We start from the raw sequence: 18,989 nt of genomic DNA, 5'->3' as shown, positions 1-18,989 counted from the left end.
GCTACAATGAGCATAGCAGCAAATCAGAATTAGCGCAGCCATTGGACACTGTACTCCCCGGCACCCCATAGATGATTCCTGATACCTTCATTTAAAACTGTCCTGCCAATACTTGGTTTTTGCCTGCCATGGATTAAATATTTGTACACATATCGATAAGCTGTTGTTGAATTGCCTTTTGTAGGCATTTCTTTATTGTTGAGGGAACCTCTAGCTAAACAAATGTATGAAGTAGCAGATTAGCAACAATAAATGCTTAAAAAACACAACAAAAACATACTGAAAATAATTTTTTTAATGACCTGACAATGCAATGGTTTAAGAACTTGTCTTTCAACAAGTCCCAATCAGAAAAGTCATTGAAATGCAATCAGAGAATCAGTTCAAGTAAATCACACCACAGCCAGGCCTCCACCGCCATTATTTGTCAGTCTAAATGGCAGCGGTGTGACAACTTAATAACAGGGAAATCCTATTGATTTTATTGGAAGACAGAGCTATGATGATTACCATCTTACTGTTTTTGGCAAGGGTATTGTTGGAATGGAGCAAAAGTCCCAGGAAAATATGGAGTGGCATGAGAAATGGTACAAGTCACTTACTCCAAATTTCTTCTTTCTTTTGTACTGTTCAAGGGTCCCTAAGTGGTGAATGTGATGGCACATGTCCCTAGGGGCACAACTCTGTATTTTCTAAGGGGAGGGAGCACTGCCACCCCCACCCCGTCCTCCAAAGAGCAGTATGCTACATTTTGCAGTCTCCAAAAGCAGGAGGACATCCAGGATGTGCCTGTAGTGGTGGGCACCTATCAAGGACCTGCTAAATAGGAAACCTCCCCCGACCCTTGAAAGTCTTCCAGGATGAGGGAAGAGGTTCCTGGCGGACGCAATCCCAATGTATTTGTCGGTATCAAAAGCCCATAGATATTCAGGGCCACTGACTTGGTTTGAGCATTAGAAACATTTTCTCATTCAAATTGTTCTGAAGGTTAGAAGCCTGGCTAAGAACAACTACATTTACTAGAATTCTTCATACAAAGGTCAATATTCTGAGGCTCTGCACACATCAGAGGGAAACACAGTTTGGAGAATTTGGCAGGGAGGTCAGGTCCTCCTGATTTTTTAGTAACTTAATTAAAGACAAATTGGGAACATTGGGAATCAGGCACACTGACCTTCATGTCCAATTTTCCAATCAATAGTCTCATCAAGCAGAGCTTTTTTGCTGGGAGTTCAGTGTTGCAAAGATGTACCCTTTAATGGCATTTGCAAGCTTGCTGATAGAATTTTCAAAGCTGTCTTCTACAGTGAGCTGCATTCCGGATATCATAAAAGAGATGGGCAGATGAAACGCGATAAAGACATGCAAAGGGCCACCTTGAAATATTCACCCCAACACCTTGGAAGACATGGTCACCAACAGACCACGATGGCAGCAAGTCTTGCCGGGTCAGTTTGAATGAATCTGAGGCTGAGAGGTTATGAGTTGTGGCTGCCAAGCGCCTGGAGCACAAGACAACACATCCACTGGCCATATCTGGCTTTCACGGTGTTATGTACGGCCGTGTATATGCATTCAGGATCGGATTCTTCTATCAGCACACCCATAATAACTGAGGCTTAGCCATCAATTCGACAGAAGACTCCATCATCCTGTAATATGCAACAAGTGTAAAACCTATATATAAAAGATGTACCTTAAATATATCATGGCTTTGAGAGTTAGGTTCAGAGTACAGCAATTTACATCTATTTTGGAATTTCGATTTTCTTATTGTTGAAGATGAGTGATAAATATGGACGCAGCTATTTGCACTACAAAATGCTCTGATTGGCGCGCCATGATCACATCACCTGATTGCTGATTGGTACTCTTGGAGGATAAGACACACCCAGAAGTTTCTCTGGAATGTGTAATGGGAACCGCCAGCTCAAGTTCTGAGTGACTTTGCAAAGTGTAATTCGAGCCATTCTGACTTCAGATCCCAGACAGGATAGAGCTTCCCCCATCCCAGCCCAAGTTCTTGACCTTACCCCTGTCCCACCATAGATGGGGCATTGTGCATGGCTCACGGATTGTTAGCAGGTTTATTGGGTATGAAGTGAGTAGTGACAGTGTCGTGACTTCCGGATTTCATCCACTCCAATGATGTCCCTTGTCACACAAGCACTGAGCTTTCCGAGAAATCAGGTGTGGGTGTAAAGGGGGTTGGAAGAACATGATCCATCTTCCCTGAGTTCCTTCTCTCCCCTCTCCCGCTTGACCTCTCTCTCTCCCAGTCTCGGTCTCTCTCCGCCCAGTCTCTCTCTCTCACTCTCCCCCCAGTCTCTCTCACTCTCTCTCTCTCCTCCCCCACCCCAGTCTCTCTCTCTCCCACCCCCCCCCCCACAGTCTCTCTCTCTCTCTCTCTCTCTCATCTCCCCACAGTCTCTCTCTCTCTCCCCGTCTCTCTCTCTCTCCTCCCCATCAGTCTCTCCCCCCCCGCCCGCCCGCAGTCTCTACCTCTCTCACTCTCCCCCCAGTCTCTCTTACTCTCTCTCTCTACGCCCCCCCCAGACTCTCTTTCCCTCCCCCCCAGTCTCTCTCTCTCTCTCTCTCTCTCTCTCTCCCCCCGCCCCCCCCCCACAGTCTCTTTCTCTCTCCCCCACCACACAGTCTCTCTCTCTCATCTCCCCCCAGTCTCTCTCTCACTCTCCCTGTCTCTGTCTCCTCCCCATCAGTCTCTCTCCCCCCCCACAGTCTCTCCCTCTCCCCCCAGTCTCTCTCACTCTCTCCCCCCCCAGTCTCTCTCTCTCTCTCTCTCCCCCCCCCAGTCTCTCTCTCTCTCATCTCTCCCCAGTCTCTCTCTCACTCTCCCCAGCCTCTCTCTCTCCTCCCCATCAGTCTCTCTCTCCACCCCCCACAGTCTCTACCTCTCTCACTCTCCCCCCAGTCTCTCTCCCTCCCCTCAGTCTCTCTCTCTCTCTCTCTCTCTCTCTCTCACACTATCTCCAATGTTTTCTCTCTCACAGAAAGCTGCGAAAATGCTCCTAATAATCCAAAAGCTGGAAGCAGCTCCAGCTCCATGTGGCTGTCTCTCTGTCTCGTGCCCCACTTCCGACTTCCTCGTACGCCGCACTGCGCATGCACGACCGAATCGAGGGCACATGTTCAAAAAGGGGGCAGAGTCCAATGCGTGCATGCGCAGAACGACACAGAAAAACCCAGTGCAAATAGACACTCTGGATAAATATAGAGTCTATACCTGAGTTTATCTAAATATGGGAAAAAAATAGTTTCAATAGATCAGACTTAGTTTTATTTTAAAAAGTCAAACAGAAACTTACAGCTGAGCCAGATTGTCATCTTATTATTGAGCTGGAAAAGGGATTTGGCTAAGATTCAATGCAGGCCCATTTGCTTGTCCTTACTCGCTGTGCAGAGGGAAATATTCCAGCAAATCAACAGTCAATTTGTACCAGGTCCTTCTGTGGATTGGGCTCTTGTGATTTAATTACTGAATCTCGAATTAACACGTGCAGCTGGTGAACGGAACAATGAGGTCGAATACTATTGGATTGTTGCTTTGTTAGAACCTCATCATCTGCATAACAAACAAAAAGTAAAACTAGGCAACAGGAGTCAATAGAATCAAATTGGCATTCCTTCGGGTGACTTTTACGATCATTTAGCATATTGTACCATTTACACTAACTATATTCTGGTTGAGGTATTTTCTTAATTTTTCCCTCTCTGTCGGTCTCCTGACACAATTTTCAAGCTGAGAGTGAGTGGAGCAGTTTACATCCCAACCTCTGCTCATGTTGTTCTGTGAACAATCCCTTATGCCCTGTATATATCGCAGAATGATTTTCAATGGAACGTTATAGTGCTGTATTGTCAATGAAGTGATAGAGCTGGCAAAAGGAGGTGTGTGTGACTATTTTTTAATGTATCTTTCCTCCTTATGGAGGATTACCTGACACCTTCCCCAGATAGCATGCTGAGACTGAGGGTTGTTGGGGGTGGGGTGGGGGTGGGGTGCAATTCTCCCCCAAGATAAGGTAGAATCGGGGTGGAAAATGTTGGTAAGTTCGGGTGGTGCCTCCTTCTGCCTCATTGCTGTAACCAAGATTTCCCTCCCCACCCCCACTGCGACTGCCGCTGCATGCAAATAGCACTGGGGGGGGGGCGGGGGGGGGGGGGGGGGAGTCACAGCCCAGGTCTCGGGTGATTACTATCCCGTCACCTTGCTTACCACCACTTCTTTTGGTTGAGTTATAAAAAGTGGCTGTCGGAGGGTTGCCAACTCTGATTGGACATGTTCCTGGATGTATCATCACAGGACCTCCTGCCTCCAAGTGTCCCCCACCCCCACTCCTGCCATTGGTCACCCAACATATCCATACTCGCGGTGCACCGCCTTCCTATACCAATTGGATAGCGAATAGACTCTTCATTACCCGATTGCATGATTCTTGACTGACAGTCAAACAGCCTTTTTCCCCATGTCCAATATTTTTATAACTTGTAAATAAAAAGTGCTCAAAAGAAAATGTAAAGAAAAACACAAATTTTTATTCCCCTATGATTTTTCTCCTTGGTTGCTCACAGTAGTGGCCTGAAGATTAATCTTTAACTCCTGGGGATTCCAGGGCAACCCTGGGCTGTCAGCCTCAGGAATAGTGGTAAATGCCTTGCTGGAGCAACATTGTTGGGATTTTCCACCTTCTCATTGGCGAAGACTTCCTCTAGGCAGTGGGAATCAATCCAGAGCCCACTATGCTTGTGGCACAAACTCTGACCTGGGAAAATGAACAGAATCCCGGTATGTAGCTCACCCTGTGGAAACTCATAAGCACAAACTTACATTTTACTGCTCCAGGTCACAGTGCACTGGAACTCCTGTGTGCTTCCTTTAATAAACAAAACACAAGGGGCATGAAATTTGGCTTAGACGTACCGCAAAACGGGTGATAGTGAATCAGCAGCCCATTTTACACCTTGCCCGATATTTTTGTACATTGTAAAATGGGCCGTTGATTCGCTATCACACGCTTTGTGCTACTGCACAAGGCAACTTTCCCCGGCCAAAATACTCCTTCCTCTATCGGAAAAGTGTCGCCTTGCAATTTGTGCCTTTTGGTGGCAGAATTCATTTGAGGAATAATTGAATTATGGTCAGTCGCATAATTTAAAAAACAGCATCATTAGCCATGTGTTATTTTAAATTACAATTATCTATTCGAGCTGACACATTAACAGCCATATTTGATAGTAGTGTATTAACAACTAATAACAGGTGAACAGGAACATATTGATTTTAATTCTCTTTGCTAGTTAGTTTGGCAGAGGTGAATTATTTTCTAAGAATGAAATATTTTCTGTGTGTACGTGGAACTGTATCGTGGAATAATACTGGAGAAATTAATGGGACTGAAAGCCAATAAATCCTTTGGACCTGATGGCCTACATCCTCGGGGTTTGAAAGAGGTGGCTATAGTGGATGCATTGGTTGTCATCTTCCAAAATTAAATAGATTCTAGAACGGTTCCCACAGATCGGAAGGTAGCTAATATAACCCCTCTATTTAAGAAAGGAGGGAGAGAGAAACAGGGAAGTACAGACCAGTTAGCATGACATCAGTAGTAGGGAAAATGCTAGAATATATTAAGGACGTGGTAACAGGGCACTTAGAAAATAATAATAGGATTGGGCAGAATCAACATAGATGTATGAAAGGGAAATCATGTTTGACAAATCTGAGCTTTTTGACGTTGTAACTAGCAGAATAGATAAGGGGAGACCAGTGGATGTGGTGTATTTGGATTTTCAAAAAGCATTCAATAAGGTGCCACACAAGAGGTTCTTGAACAAAATTAGGACTCATGGCATTGGGGGTAATACATAGCATGGATTGAGGATTGGTTAACAGACTGAAAACAGAGAGTAGGAATAAACGGGTCATATTTGGGTTGGCAGGCTGTAACCAGTGGGGTGCCGCAAGGATCAATGCTTGGGCCTCAGCTAGTCACAATCTATATCAATGATTTGTATGACGGGACCAAATGTAATATATCCAAGTTTGCTGATGATATAAAGCTAGGTGGGAATGTAAGTTGTGAGGAGGATGCAAAGAGACTTCAAGGGGATATAGACAGGCTAAGTGAGTGTGCAAGAACATGGCAAATGGAATATAATGTAGAGAAATGTGAAGTTATCCACTTTAGTAGGAATAATAAAATGGTGAGAGATTGGGAAATGTTGGAGTTCAGAAGGACTTGGGTGTCCGTGTACGCAAATCACTGAAAGTTAACATGGAGGTACAGCAAGCAAATAAGAAAGCAAATGGAATGTTGGCCTTTATTTTAAGACGATTTGAGAATCAGAGTAAAGATGTCTTAGTTCAATTATATAGGGCCCTGGTGAGACTGCACCTGGAGTATTGGGTACAATTTTGGTCTCCTTACCTAAGGAAGGATATACTTGGCATTGAGGGTGTGCAACAAAGGTTCACCAGACTGATTGCTGGGATGGGGGGATTGTCCTATGAGGAGAGATTGAGTAGACTAGATCTATATTCTCTAGAGTTTAGAAGAATGAGAGGTGATCTCATTGAAACATACACAATTCTTACAGGGCTTGACAGGGTCGATGCAGGGAGGATGTTTCCACTGGCTGGGGAGTCCAGAACCAGAATAAGGGGTTGGCCATTTAGGACTGAGATAAGGAGACATTTCTTCACTCAGAGGGTGGTGAATCTTTGGAATTCTCTACCCCAGAGGCCTGTGGATGCTCAGTCATTGAGTATATTCAAGACAGAGATTGATAGATTTTTGGATATCAATGGAATAAAGGGATATGGGATAGTGCAGGAAAGTGGAGTTGCCGCAGAAGATCAGCCATGATCTCATTGAGTGGCAGAGCAGGCTCGAGGGGCCGAATGGCCTACTCCTGTTCCTAATTCTTATGTTTTGTGTTCTTATGTTATCTGTCAAGATAAAAGCGGCCAGTTGCTGAATAACTTGGAGCATTCTTCCACATTGCATGTACCGTTAGCATCAAACATTCTTTAATCCACGGGGGCACAGGCCAGAAGCAATAGCATAACACAATAAGTAACTTATTAACCTTACAAGCAAAGAAACATCTCACTGGCCAACTCCCCATATATTAAACAAAACTGTGCTTTCTGTTACAGGCCTAGAAATTTGATAAGGCCTAAAAATGGGCACAGTTTGGTGCTGCCTGCTAATTTGAATGATTTCAGCACTCAGCCCTGTGATGAACACTTTGCTTCAGGCTGTGTGCTCAGTAGGAGGCTCCATCTCTGGAGCGAGGCTGCATTTGCTTAAAGCAAGGCTGTCATTTTAGAAAGCAGTCTCGAGCACTTAAAGGTGAACTGCCTTCTGAAAACATTAACAAATCATTCCAAACTAGGCAGTCTTCAGCTCTGAAAGCTGAACTGCCTTCTGCTTGTAAAACATGGTAAATGTGCTTTGGCACTAAGAAATGGCTCAACAGACAAAGGAAATGGAACCCAGCCTCTTGCATGCAGCACTCAAGCTTTGTGCAGGGGATCAACTGTGTTAGAGAGATATTTTACCCACAGGGGGCCATGAGAACCTCCAATAAGAAGGATGTGGGACCAAATCGCCCCCAGGATCTGGTTCCAGTGCTCAAAGAAGATTCAGATGAGTGGTCAAGGTCAGTGAATGCATCTCCAAAAGTTGTCTCCTACCAACTGTATGGCTAGCCTCACACACTGCTTAATGCACGACCCCTGCCATCACTCACCTACCAATAATGTCTACCAAACACGAGGCACAACTCACATTCCTAGCTGTACCTCACCCCTTTGGAGGAGATGGTGCTGGCCATTCCAGGCAGGGGCAAAGCTGGGCCCTTGTCCAGTGGCGGAGCTGAAAGAATACAAGATGCCTGTGTCCTCATATGGTATCCTCCTTCTCACATCCCACTTTCCCCTCATCTCATGATATCTTCTGATGTACAAGCTGCACATGGTGTAAGCGTGCACCTCTTGCTTTCCCACCCTCTCCTCTCCACAACCCTCTTACCCTTGTGCCTTCCTCATTTCAGACACCCAAGAAATCCAGCCTACCCAGCCAGTGGTTGACCAAGATGAGGGCGAGGAGATGAGTTAAGAAGAAAAGTATCAGTTGTGGCTCAGTGGGTAGCACACTTGCCTCTGAGTCAGAAGGTTGTGGGTTCAGGGACTTGAGCACATAAATCTAGGCTGACACTCCAGTGCAGCGCTGAGGGAGTGCTGTGCTGTCAGAGGTGCCGTCTTTCGGATGAGACGTTAAACCGAGGCCCTGCCTGCTCTCTTAGGTGGACATAAAAGATCCCATGGCACTATGTCAAAGAAGAGCAGGGGAGTTATCCCTGGTGACCTGGCCAATATTTATCCCTCAATTAACATAACAAAAAACAGATTATCTGATCATTATCACATTGCTGTTTGTGGGAGCTTGCTGTGAACAAATTGGCTCCTGTGTTTCCTACATTAGAACAGTGACTACATTTCAGAAAGTACTTCATTGGCTGTAAAGCACTTTGAGATGTATGGTGGTCATGAAAGGTGTTATATAAATGTAATTCTTTCTTTATAACCATCACTGGATTTCACACTCCCGGCCACCAGTTCCTCAAGGTCGATTAGCAAGGCCATTTGCAGTGTCCCCCACTGAAAGTCAGCAGCCTTCCACCAACCATGCTGCAGCCACTGGGGTAGCACTGCGTGACATCACTAGGATAGGCAAAGGCACACAAAAGACACTCACTAAGGGAATACACAAATGTGATTAGTTGAGTTTTTCATGTAATATTGGATGGAAATATAGATAAAGTTGGATTGGAAAGTTTGCTTCCTGGTGGCTTTTATTTCATCATTATGGCCAAGAGGATGCTGTGATGGTCAGTAACAGAGGGAAGGTAAGGTGTGGGAAATGTGGAAAGGGGTTTTGGGGTTGTGGTCGCTGATACTGCAGGCGGATGATTCGATCCTGGATATCCCGGCCAGAAAGGGGCTGTCTAGGTTGCCTCCTCCTCTTCAGCTTCCTCCTCTTCAGCTTCCTCCTCTTCCCTCTGCGAACAGCTTGCCCCCTTTGCTGCCTCTGCTTCATCTCCATGTGATGTTGTAGCCCAAGGGTGACTGCAACTAGAGCCCTAGGACTATGAGCAAGTGGTCTTCTCAGAGGCCTTCCTTTAACATACAAAGCCTTGCAAACATCCAGCAGCACTCCCTGTACATTTCAGCAACTTTTTTTAATGTATTGCATCATGCCACTAATTCAATAAAATATTTTAAAAGTCCAAAAGCTGAAATCGAAACTTACCTGAAAGATCTGTGTGTCCCTTTAAGAAGTGTTGACAGCGTTTCTGTAAAACTGGTGCACGCATGTTCTTCCGTGCGTGGTTATGAGGGCATTATGGCGTGTGGCAACATCCAAAATCACAAATCAGGCGATGCACTCAGATTGAAGTCATGATCTGCACATTTACATTGGAGAGGTGAGCGCAGGCAATATAGCTGCACTGCCGACCTCTCCAAAATGGTGGCTACCGTGTCCCGCGCCAGAAACGGGCAGAAGTGAGGCAGCCTCCATTTTTTCAAGAAAACCTCCATTAACAGCCGATACTACTACGAGAATTTTGTGGCCACAATCTTAAAAATTACTGCTGCCAACAATAGTGGGTGAACTCTTAAATTGCTCATAAGACATTCCTTTAACTGCTATTTTAACGTGGGCATTAACACATTTACTACACATAGATTAACTCCTTTAAATTATCCTCCCCCCTTTTAAACCTGCTGCAATCGCCCATTGCTACAAAGTCCGACTCTGCACCCCTCCATCCTCTCTAACTATTACCGTCGCTAAAGTTTCTTGAACATCTTGAGCCATCAAACTGTGCACACCTCTTCCATCATTCACTTTCAAATCCCTTCAGGCTGGCTAGTTTCCATTCAGCCTGCCACAGCACAAAGACCATCCTGGTCAAAACCACCATTAGTATTCTTTCTGATTGCAATTGCCTCAACTTCCCCATGGATTTCAATATAGTCAACCACACCATTCTCTTCTACCACGTCTCCTCAATGGCACTGCTCACTTGCACTTCCAGTACTGTCTATCCCAACAAAGCCAACAGATCTTCTGCAATGGATTCTACTCATTCAACTTGGTGTGCTTCATCCTTAGCCACTCTATACCTTAACCACCAATGACATTATCTGTAAGCATGGGATCAGCTTTCATATGTATACTGATGACACCCATCTTTACCTCTCCACCACCATTCTTTATTCCAAAATGTTGCTGTGCTGACTGTCCAACATCAAGCTGTGGATGAGCCAAAATATTTTGGAGCTCAATAATGACAAAACTGAAGTCATCCTACTTAACCCGAATCAGAAAATAGCCATAGATTGAGTAGATTGGGCCTATATTCTCTGGAATTTAGAAGAATGGAAGGTGATCTCATTGAAAAATTTAAAATTCTTAGAGGGCTTGACAGGGTAGATGCTGAGAGACTGTTTACCCCGGCTGGATAGTCTAGAATCAGGGGTCACAGACTCAGAATAAGGGTTCAGCCATTTAGGACTGACATGAGGAAAAAATTTTTCATTCAGAGGGGCTGTGAATCTTTGAAATGTGGAAGTCTGTGAATGCTGAGTTGTTGAGGTTATTCAAGACTGCGATCAATTGATTTTTGGGCACTAAAGGAATCAAGGGATATGAGGATAAGGCGGGAAAGTGGAGTTGAGGTAGAAGGTGAGCCATGATTTTATAGAATGGCGGAGCAGGCTCGAGGGGCCCTATATCCTACTCCTGCTCTTATTTCTTAGGTTTTTATATCCCGAATCCCAGCTCCTTCCAAGAAGCTCAGTTTGACACTGCATAATTTCAGTGGCCTGTTTGATGCTTTTTAGTATTCATGGGTATCGCTTGCAACGGCAGAATTTATTGCTCATGATTAATTGCCCTCGAGAAGGTGGTGGTGAGCCGCCCTCTTGAACTGCTGTAGTCTGTGAGGAAGGGAGTTCCAGGATTTTGACCCAGGGCCAATGAAGGAACAGCAAAATGATTTCCAAGTCAGAGTGATGTGTGACTTGGAGGGGAACTTGGAGGTGGTAGTGCTCCCATACACCTGCTGCCCCTGTCCTTCTAGGAGCTAAAGGTCACGGGTTTTGGAGATACTGTTGAAGAAGCCTTGGCGAGTTGCTGCAGTGCATCTTGTAGATGGTACACACTGCAGCCATGGTGTGCCAGTGGTGTTGAAGGTGGTGGACGGGGTGCCAATCAAGCGGGCTGCTTTGTCTTAGAAGGTATTGAGCTTCTTGAGTGTTGTTGGAGCTGTAGTCATCCAGGCAAGTGGAGAGTATTCCATCACACTCCTGGCTTGTGTCTTTAGATGGTGGAAAGGCTTTGGGGAGTCAGGAGGTAAGTTAGTCACTGCAGAATAACCAGCCTCTGACCTGCTCTTGTTGCCACAATACTTATGTGCCTGGACCAATTAAGTTTCTGGTCAATGGTGACACCCAGGATGTTGATGGTGGGTGATTTGTTGATGGTAATCCCATTGAATGTTAAGGGGAAGGTGGCTAAATTCTCTTGTTGCAGATGGTCATTGCCTGGCTCTTGTGTGGCAAGAGTGTAGTCTTGTTGCATGCGAGCACGATCTGCTTCATTATCTGAGGCGTTGCGAATGGAACTGAACACTGTGCAATCATTAGCGAACATCCCCACTTCTGACCTTATGATGGAGGGAAGGTCATTGATGAAGCACCTGAAGATGGTTGAGCCTAGGACACTGCTCTGAAGAATTCCTGTAGCGATGACCTGGGGCTGAGATTATTGCCCTCCTACAACCACAGCTATCTTCCTTTGTGCTATGTATGATTCCAGCTAGTGAAGAAATTCCCCCCGATTCCCATTGATGCTGAACTAGTTTCAAACCTCACATCCAATCCATCACCTATACTGCCGACTATACATATCAAGAAACTAAGTAGAACATTTTTATATGCCTTGAAGAGTAACGGCTTGTTTGCGCTTTCCATCTGCAAAAATGATGTCTCATATGATTCATGCCAAAAGCAGTTTGAAACAGGGGATCTCCAAATTTGGCATTATAGAAACATAGAAACATAGAAATTTACAGTGCAGAAGGAGGCAATTTCGGCCTATCGTGTCCATGCTGGCCGACAAAGATCCGCACGGTCCTCGGTCAGCAACCCTGAGGTTACATATAAACCTATGAACAATGAACAATGGCGGAAAGGTAAAGAGCACCCAGCCCAACCAGTCCGCCCCACACAACTGTGACATCCCTTACATTAAACCTTCTACATTCCACCCCAACCAGAGCCATGTGACCTCCTGGGAGAGGCAAAAATCAGATAAAACCCAGGCCAATTGGGGAAAAAAAATCTGGGAAAATTCGTCTCCGATCCATCCAGGCAATGGAAACTAGTCCAGGAGATCACCCTGGCCATATTCGATTCCCTGCAGTACTTACCACTGTATCTGCACCAGCCAACAAAAGGTTATCCGGTCTAATCCCAATTACCAGCTCTAGGTCCATAACCCTGCAGGTTACGGCACTTTAAGTGCCCATCCAAGCACATTTTAAATGTGGTGAGGGTTTCTGCATTCACCACCCTTCCAGGCAGTGAGTTCCAGACTCCCACAACGCCGTACGTGATGAATCACCCCCCTCAAATCCCCTCTGAACATTCCACCAACCACCTTAAAACTATGCCCCCTCATAATTGACCCCTCCACCAATGGAAATAGGCTCTTGCTATCCACTGTATACAGGCCCCTCAAAATTTTATACACCTCAGTGAGGTCTCCTCTCAACCTCCTCTGTTCCAATGAGAATAAACCCAGCCTATCCAATCTGTCCTCATAGCTAAGATTCTCCATTCCAGGCTGCATCCTAGTAAATCTCCTCTGCACCCTCTCTAGTGCAATCACGTCATTCCTATAATATGGCGACCAGAACTGCACGCAGTACTCCAGCTGTGGCCAAACCAGAATATTATACAACTTAAGCATAACCTCTCTGCTCTTGTATTCTATGCCTCAACCAATAAAGGCAAGCATTCCGTATGCATTCTCGCAACAAGGTGGATGAATTAACTGTGCAAATAGATGTTAACAAATATGATGTGATTGGGATTACGGAGACATGGCTCCAGGATGATCAGGGCTGGGAATTCAACATCCAGGGGTATTCAACATTCAGGAAAGATAGAATAAAAGGAAAAGGAGGTGGGGTAGCATTGCTGGTTAAGAAGCAAATTAAGGCAATAGTTCGGAAGGACATTAGCTTGGATGATGTGAATCTATATGGGTAGAGCTGCAGAATACCAAAGGGCAAAAAACGTTAGTGGGAGTTGTGTACAGACCTCCAAACAATAGTAGTGATGTTGGGGAGGGCATCAAACATGAAATTAGGGGTGCGTGCAATAAAGGTGCAGCAGTTATAATGGGTGACTTTAATATGCACATAGATTGGGTTAACCAAACTGGAAGCAATACGGTGGAGGAGGATTTCCTGGAGTGCATAAGGGATGGTTTTTTAGACCAATATGTCGAGGAACCAACTAGGGGGGAGGCCATCTTAGACTGGTTGTTGTGTAATGAGAGAGGATTAATTAGCAATCTCGTTGTGCGAGGCCCCTTGGGGAAGAGTGACCATAATATGGTGGAATTCTGCATTAGGATGGAGAATGAAACAGTTAATTCAGAGACCATGGTCCAGAACTTAAAGAAGGGTAACTTTGAAGGTATGAGGCGTGAATTGGCTAGGATAGATTGGCGAATGATACTGAAGGGGTTGACTGTGGATGGGCAATGGCAGACATTTAGAGACCGCATGGATGAACTACAACAATTGTACATTCCTGTCTGGCGTAAAAATAAAAAAGGGAAGGTGGCTCAACCGTGGCTATCAAAGGAAATCAGGGATAGCATTAAAGCCAAGGAAGTGGCATACAAATTGGCCAGAAATAGCAGCGAACCCGGGGACTGGGAGAAATTTAGAACTCAGCAGAGGAGGACAAAGGGTTTGATTAGGGCAGGGAAAATGGAGTACGAGAAGAAGCTTGCAGGGAACATTAAGACGGATTGCAAAAGTTTCTATAGGTATGTAAAGAGAAAAAGGTTAGTAAAGACAAACGTAGGTCCCCTGTAGTCAAAATCAGAGGAAGTCATAATGGGGAACAAAGAAATGGCGGACCAATTGAACAAGTACTTTGGTTCGGTATTCACTGAGGAGGACACAAACAACCTTCTGGATATAAAAGGGGTCGGAGGGTCTAGTAAGGAGGAGGAACTGAGGGAAATCCTTATTAGTCGGGAAATTGTGTTGGAGAAATTGATGGGATTGAAGGCCGATAAATCCCCAGGGCCCGATGGACTGCATTCCAGAGTACTTAAGGAGGTGGCCTTGGAAATAGTGGATGCATTGACAGTCATTTTCCAACATTCCATTGCCTCTAGATCAGTTCCTATGGAGTGGAGGGTAGCCAATGTAACCCCACTTTTTAAAAAAGGAGGGAGAGAGAAAACAGGGAATTATAGACCGGTCAGCCTGACATCGGTAGTGGGTAAAATGATGGAATCAATTATTAAGGATGTCATAGCAGTGCATTTGGAAAGAGGTAATATGATAGGTCCAAGTCAGCATGGATTTGTGAAAGGGAAATCATGCTTGACAAATCTTCTGGAATTTTTTGAGGATGTTTCCAGTAGAGTGGACAAGGGAGAACCAGTTGATGTGGTATATTTGGACTTTCAGAAGGCTTTCGACAAGGTCCCACACAAGAGATTAATGTGCAAAGTTAAAGCACATGGGATTGGGGGTAGTGTGCTGACATGGATTGAGAACTGGTTGTCAGATTGGAAGCAAAGAGTAGGAGTAAATGGGTACTTTTCAGAATGGCAGGCAGTGACTAGTGGGGTACCGCAAGGTTCTGTGCTGGGGCCCCAGCTGTTTACACTGTACATTAATGATTTAGACGAGGGGATTAAATGTAGTATCTCCAAATTTGCGGATGACACTAAGTTGGGTGGCAGTGTGAGCTGCGAGGAGGATGCTATGAGGCTGCAGAGCGACTTGGATAGGTTAGGTGAGTGGGCAAATGCATGGCAGATGAAGTATAATGTGGATAAATGTGAGGTTATCCACTTTGGTGGTAAAAACAGAGAGACGGACTATTATCTGAATGGTGACAGATTAGGAAAAGGGGAGGTGCAACGAGACCTGGGTGTCATGGTACATCAGTCATTGAAGGTTGGCATGCAGGTACAGCAGGCGGTTAAGAAAGCAAATGGCATGTTGGCCTTCATAGCGAGGGGATTTGAGTACAGGGGCAGGGAGGTGTTGCTACAATTGTACAGGGCCTTGGTGAGGCCACACCTGGAGTATTGTGTACAGTTTTGCTCTCCTAACCTGAGGAAGGACATTCTTGCTATTGAGGGAGTGCAACGAAGGTTCACCAGACTGATTCCCGGGATGGCGGGACTGACCTATCAAGAAAGACTGGATCAACTGGGCTTGTATTCACTGGAGTTCAGAAGAATGAGAGGGGACCTCATAGAAACGTTTAAAATTCTGACGGGGTTAGACAGGTTAGATGCAGGAAGAATGTTCCCAATGTTGGGGAAGTCCAGAACCAGGGGACACAGTCTAAGGATAAGGGGGAAGCCATTTAGGACCGAGATGAGGAGGAATTTCTTCACCCAGAGAGTGGTGAACCTGTGGAATTCTCTACCACAGAAAGTTGTTGAGGCCAATTCACTAAATATATTCAAAAAGGAGTTAGATGAAGTCCTTACTACTAGGGGAATCAAGGGGTATGGTGAGAAAGCAGGAATGGGGTACTGAAGTTGCATGTTCAGTCATGAACTCATTGAATGGCTGTGCAGGCTAGAAGGGCCGAATGGCCTACTCCTGCACCTATTTTCTATGTTTCTATGTTTCTATGTTTAACCACCTTATCCACCTGGCCTACTTTCAGGGATCTGTAGACAAGCATGCCAACGTCCCTTTGTTCATCTACTCTATTAAGTGGCCTACCATTTAATGTGTATACCCTTTTCTTATTAGCCCTCTCAAGTGCATTACCTCACACACTGAATTAAATTCCATTTGCCACTGCTCTGCCCACTTGACCAGTAGATTGATATTCTCCTGCAGTCCATGACTTTCCTCTTCATTATCAACCACACAGCCAATTTTAGTGTCGTCTGCAAACTTCTTAATTATACTCCCTATATTCAAATCTAAATCATTGATATACACGACAAAAAGCAAGGGACTCAGTACTGAGCCCTGCGGAACCCCACTGGAAATATCCTTCCAGTCACAAAAACATCCATCAACCATTACCCTTTGCTTCCTACCTCGAAGCCAATTTGCCCTGGATCCCATGGGCTTTAACCTTCGTGACCAGTCTACCATGTGGGACTTTATCAAAAGCTTTGCTGAAGTCCATATACACTACATTGCATGCAATACCTCATAGACCCTCTTGGTTACCTCCTCAAAAAATTCAATCAGGTTAGTCAAACACGATCTTCCCTTAACAAATCCGTGCTGACTGTCCCTAACTAATCCTTGCCTTTCCAAATGTAGGTTTATCCTGTCTTTCAGGAGTTTTTCCAATAATTTTCCCACTACTGAGGTTAGACTGATAAGCCTATAATTATTTGACCTATCCCTTTCTCCCTTCTTAAACAAGAGTACCACATTAGCAGTCCTCCAGTCCTCTGGCACCATGCCCAAATCCAAAGAGGACTGGAAAATGACGGTCAAGGCCTCTGCTATTTCCTCTTTTACTTCGCTCAACAGCCTGGCATGCATTTCATCCAGGCCTCGGGACTTATTTACTTTCAAAGCTATGAAACCCCTTAATACCTCCTCTCTCAATATGTTTATTTCATCCAGAATTTCACACTTCTCCTCGACAGCAGAATCTGCACTGCCCCTTTCCTTTGTGAAAACAGACGCAAAGTATTCATTAAGAGGCATCATAACATCTTCTGCCTCCACAAAAAGATGACCCTCATGGTCTCTAATAGGCCCTACCCTTTCTTTAGTTACCCTCTTGCTTTATATATTTATAGAACATCTTTGGGTTGTCCTTAATTTTACTAGCCAAGAATTTTTCATGCCTTCTCTTAGCATTTCTAATATCCTTTTTAATTTTACCTCTTAACCTTCTATAATCCTCCAAAGATTCTATAGTATTTAGCTGTCGGTATATGACATAAGCTTCCCTTTTTTCTTTATCCTCCCCTGTAAGTCCGTAGACATCCAAGGGACTCTAGAATTATAATTCCCACCATTTTCTTTAAGGGCACATGTTTGGCCTGAGCCCTCTGGATCTCCTCCTTGAATGCCTCCCATTGTTCCGACACTGATTTACCCATAAGCAGCTGTTTCCAGTACACTGTGGCCAAATCACTCCTCAGCTTAGCAAAGTTAGCTTTTCCCCAAATTGGGACTTTTATTCCAGGCCTATCCTTGTCCTTATCCATAACTAACTTGAATCTGACTGAATTATCGCACTAATACCCCTTCCACCTGCCCAGCTTCATTCCCCAAAATTAAATCCAAAATTGCCCCCTCTCGTGTTGGGCTTGTTACATACTGACTAAAAAAGTTCTCTTGAATGCATTTTAAGAATTCCACACCCTCTATACCCTTCACACACTATATTTGTCCCAATCAATATTTGGATAGTTAAAATCCCCTACTATTACTATCCAATGGTTTTTGGACTTCACAACAATTTGCCTACATATTTGCTCCTCTATCTCCCTCCCACTGTTTGGGGGTCTGTAATACACGCCCAGCAGTGTGATCGCCCCTTTTTTATTTTTCAGTTCGACCCATATGGCCTCATTTAATGATCCCACTAACATATCATCCCTCCTCACCGCTGTAATAGTTTCTTTAATCAATACCGTGACCCTCCCCCGCTTTTTTACCCCCCTCTCTGTCTTGTCTAAAAATCCCGAAACCAGAAATATTGATCTGCCAAACCTGCCCCTCTTCCAGCCATGTTGCTGCAATGGCTATAATGTCATACACTCAAGTGTCTACCTGAGCTCTTAGCTCATCTGCCTTATTCACTATACTCCTTGAATTAAAGTATATACCATTGAACACAGGAAGATCTCCTTGATTACTACTTACTAACCCTTGTTTCCTCTGCCTTAAAGATTCGCTTTCTAAATTCTTGTTATCCAATTTCTGCTTTACTTCCTTCCCTATTGAATCTAATCTCAGGTTCACATCCCCCTGCCAAGCTAGTTTAAACTCTCCCCAACAGCACTCACAAAACTTCCCGGGAGGATATTGATCCCGGCGCTGTTGAGGTGCAACCCATTCGGTTTGTATAGGTCCCAGCTCCCCCAGAAGCAGTCCCAATGCTTCAAGAATTTAAAGCCCTCCCTTCAACACCAACTCTCCAGCCACGCATTCATCCTCTCTATCCTTCTATTCTTGTACTCATTAGCACGTGGTATGTTATCTCTAAAGGGAGATTATGGCCAAGATCTCTCAGTCAGTCCCACTAATAAAGTCTATTTTATCCTCAGTTTATACGGAGACTAAATTGGACTCTTTCTGCTTGTTCCTTTTCTTTTTAGTGGCAATCCTGGACAGGCTAGGGAGGCTCACCTGGGACAGATCATTCTCGATGGGAGTGGGAGGAGAACATAAGAACATAAGAAGTAGGAGCAGGAGTAGGCCATTTGGTCCCTCGAGCCTGCTCCGCCATTTAATAAGATCATGGCTGATCTGATCATGGACTCAGCTCCACTTCCCTGCCCGCTCCCCATAACCCTTTACTCCCTTATTGCTCAAAAATCTGATTATCTCCGCCTTAAATATATTCAATGACTTAGCCTCCACAGCTCTCTGGGGCAGAGAATTCCACAGATTTATAACCCTGTGAGAGAAGA

At 44.8% G+C, this 18,989-nt stretch overlaps 1 protein-coding gene across 11 annotated transcripts in view; it reads right to left on the bottom strand.

Annotated features, from left to right (window-relative positions):
• Positions 1-18,989, bottom strand: part of sgcg (sarcoglycan, gamma) — a 1,035,170-nt gene that overhangs the window by 585,900 nt on the left and 430,281 nt on the right. The window contains exon 1 of one of the 11 annotated variants that reach the window (XM_070892214.1): positions 3,327-3,424. The exons of the other annotated variants lie outside the window; for them this stretch is intronic. The gene's annotated coding sequence lies outside the window, so the exon portion shown is untranslated. Of the gene's footprint in view, positions 1-3,326; positions 3,425-18,989 lie in introns of those variants that run through there. 11 annotated transcript variants of the gene reach the window in all.

This window comes from Pristiophorus japonicus, chromosome 10 (genome assembly GCF_044704955.1).
Source record: "Pristiophorus japonicus isolate sPriJap1 chromosome 10, sPriJap1.hap1, whole genome shotgun sequence".
NCBI lineage: Eukaryota > Metazoa > Chordata > Chondrichthyes > Pristiophoridae > Pristiophorus > Pristiophorus japonicus.
The sequence above is the reverse complement of the archived record's forward strand: the minus strand, read 5'-3'. Positions and strand labels throughout refer to the sequence as shown.